Here is a 3,855-nt window from a genome sequence, read left to right as displayed (position 1 = left end):
ACCTTTCTATTGATTAAAACAGAACATATCTGGTCCTCCAAGTTGAAGGTTGATCGCTAGGTTAGCAGCCTCGCATCGGAAAAAAATCCACACGCTACGCAACTTTCAAGGAGGCCATGGTTTACACTGGACTGTAGTGCCAAACATAAAGAAGATAGTTCGTAGCGATTGCAGTTAAAGACGAATTGAACTTTTGTTAAAGAAGACACTTGAAAACTATGTCTAGTAAAGAAGACAGCTTATATTGTGCCAATGTCCAGCTCTGGAACAGCTATCTTTTAAAACTTAATGCTTTTATAAAAAAACTATTACTAGAAAATAACTGAGTACGACTCCCAACGGAGCGGAGTACTGCGACCATAGTTGATCTTTTGTGCAAAAAAAAAAAACTATTGCTAAAATAATAGTAAACATTAGTAAACTTATTAAAAAAAACCTGTTGCGATATTTTTAGCCAAAGCTTAAAAGACATTTTAATAGTTAAATAAAACAAAATAAAAGATTACCTTTTCACATAAGGCAGACTCATAAAAAACAAAATTTCTCTTAGGTGTTTTTAGTTAAATCAGAAATTCTACAAAATGACTAATATTAATTTAAATAAAGTTTTTGCATAACAATAACTGTAAAATAATAAACAATTTCCAAAAAAAAACTGAACTCGTGGGGTTTTGTCATGCTCAGGCCGAATTGACTCATCAGAAGACTGATCTTAAGACAGGTATGTTCGTTTAATTAATTGCAGCTCCATATTTTAATCAAAATTTTTGTTTAAGTATATGCCAGCCATAGTTTATGATATAGCACAGAAAAAAATATGAAACCGAAAACGATTACTCAGACATATGATTTCAGAAAGAAGAAGAAAAAACAAGCAGAGTAAGAACTTTAAATACACATCTGTTAATGTACATCTGTTAATCTTTCAGTTGTTTAAAAGGAGATATAAATGGATTTTGAACTAAACGGATTTTGAACCGAAAGCTCCGACTTTTTGACTGAACTGAACCATTCGCTTTAAAAAAAAAAATAAACCAAGAAAATTTGTATAAAAGCCATTAAAGAAATTTAAGTAATTCATAACCTTGATTGAAAACCATAACAGACGAACCAATAATATATAGTACTCTCCAATAATATGTATATATATGGTACCTAACCAAATCAATACAGAATTTTATGCAATTCTATGCAAATTATGAGTACAAAAACGTTGAACTGATATAAGAAATATAAGAGATGAATATAAATTGCAACTTATATATAAAAGAGACAAGATTATTCTATATCCAAAAAGTCATGCAACAAATACACTTTAATCTTTAATATATAATACGAATAAATTAAGGTAATACTCATATGGATTCTCCTACAAACAATTGAGAAACTTGTAAAGGACTATATATGCATTAACACGAGCCTTGCAGAATCGAAATTAATTCTTTATTTATGAGACTGCAATAATAGTAAGGCACATTAAAAATAATATACTTATGAACTTACCAATAAAAAAGGTCTAAATTGTCAATAAAAATATAAAAAAAATCGATAAATGTAGATATCAATATAAATTTATTACTACTTTTTTAAGTAGTTAATTACGAATGGACTGGGTCTGGAACAATGGAACTAAAGGATGCTACTACTTGTACACTTTGTAAACTACAGAATAAAATATCAATCATTGTTTTTGGCACATAATCTGTAAATAATAGACGAGTTCAGTCAGTACAGTAGACTCTCACCGATAGGCGGATCTAGAAAATTGCTCCAAGCGAAAGATATTGTAACTTTTATTAAGTTTTAATATCTTTTAAGTTTTAATGTCTTTTAGATTTTAATATATTTTAGGTTTTAATATTATTTAGTTTTTAATATCTTCTACATTTTAATATCTTTTCGGTTTAGAAAAGGAGAATCTCTCTAGGACTGCCACAACAAACCTCTTGTCAATATTTTTCTTATTGTATTTTGAAACATACCAAATTCTCTACGAACGGAGAAACTCCAATAGGTCTCATCTGTTGCATGGTAAATTTATAACTAATAATAACTAATTATATTATAGTTTAAGCTAACAAAATTAGGAAATAAGTTGTTGGTAGGATATATAGTTGAAGCCATTATATAACATTTTCTTCACTCCCTTCATTGATAAGCAATTTTAAGAAAGTAATTTTGATATTACCTACATTTGAAAAAAAAATAATGAATGGAATCAATGGTTCACTATAGTGAACTACTTTAGAAGTTTAATCGGTTTAGAGCACGCCTTTTCTGAAATGCCTAGCATAACTACGGTGCATTAAAAATTGTTGTTTAATTATATTTGTTATAAATATTATTTATAAATATGTACAATTTATTTATTAGTCATAAAAAAATATTTATTTAAATAAATAAATACTTTTTCGATACAATGTTAGGAGGGAGTTCCCCACATTGAAGTTAAGTCAAAGAAAATAATCTTTTTTTTCGTTAAGATTATTTGTTGTATATTTATATATTATTTTTTTGATATTTATTTTAAGCATTTATTTAAATGCCAGTTCCACCTTAAATTTAGTTAGCATTTTTAAAGATTTCTCAATGAAATTTGGGAAGAAGTGTGCACATGTAAGCAATAGAAGAAGTCTATTTTTATGTGAAGTTCAGAAACTTGTTTTCAAAAGAATCATGTTTTTCTAGATGAAGCAGAGGTAAACTAAATACTCACTAGAGCTATATAAAAGCATCAAAATACTGAGTCATTGTTTTTTATGAAATGTATATATTTTATCTATATGTGTGTACATGCAAAACTCGATAAGATATAACATTTCACAAGTATTCGTTTATATTTCACATCAAATGGCGTTCTTTCAGCTACACAATTTATAAATAATAATTTTTTCCCCTCAGTGGATGTGTAGAACAATAATAAATAGAAATAATTGCTTCTCATTTGAAATTATATGTTAGTCTAGATTTGATTATTTCTAACAAATTGTAATTGGAGAGATTATTGTTGAAATCAAATGCCAACACTTTAAACAATATGAAAACATTGGACCGATCACAGCGTTGAAGTTCAAGGTTTTTAATTTAGAATAGCGAAAGAAAGTGTTGTAATTATAGTCAATTCTTCGACAAAAATATCTCTGAGACATAAAATTATAAACAAGATCGCGACACGTGTGAAATGTTTAGATCTATTGACTTCTACAACTCTTTTGAGCAGTGTTAGATTTACGCATTTGATAATGTATAATGTTATTTAAAAATATTTGCTTAATTATTATATTGGGAACTATTTTATTTTGTATTACGACATTGAAGAGCTATTAAGTTATCTTCTAAATTCAGGCATAAAAATATTTCTTTAACTTCAATTTCCTCAATAAACAGAAATGTTAAATTTTTTTATCTAGTCTTGTATTTTCATCCGATTTTAGATGGTCTTAGTCTTCTTTTGTTTTGTTTTGCATTAGTACAAAGCATGATCCCATCTTCTCAAAAAACCCTACATATTCCACGACATTAAATTCCCACAAGAGTTGTGATCATCACAATTATTCTTGTAATAATTTTTTAATTGTTTTTAATTAGTTCAAGATTATCCATTCAACATCTCAGTTGAAAGGATCCAATAAAAGATCTTGATTTTTGGTTTTCAAAACCCCCAAAAATTTTGGTATTTTAGGTATTATTTTTTGTTATGAACGTGGAAGGACAAGCAACGAAGATAGTTATTTTCTAACAAATTCTTCCATTATTAATATATGTTACCAAAAACGTAACGTGGAACCTATAAAACATTTCAGTTTAAGGAATTGAATTTGATTTTGACAAACCCAATTAATTTTGGCATTATAG

This window comes from Teleopsis dalmanni, chromosome X, assembly GCF_002237135.1.
Source record: "Teleopsis dalmanni isolate 2A chromosome X, ASM223713v2, whole genome shotgun sequence".
NCBI lineage: Eukaryota > Metazoa > Arthropoda > Insecta > Diptera > Diopsidae > Teleopsis > Teleopsis dalmanni.
The sequence above is the reverse complement of the archived record's forward strand: the minus strand, read 5'-3'. Positions refer to the sequence as shown.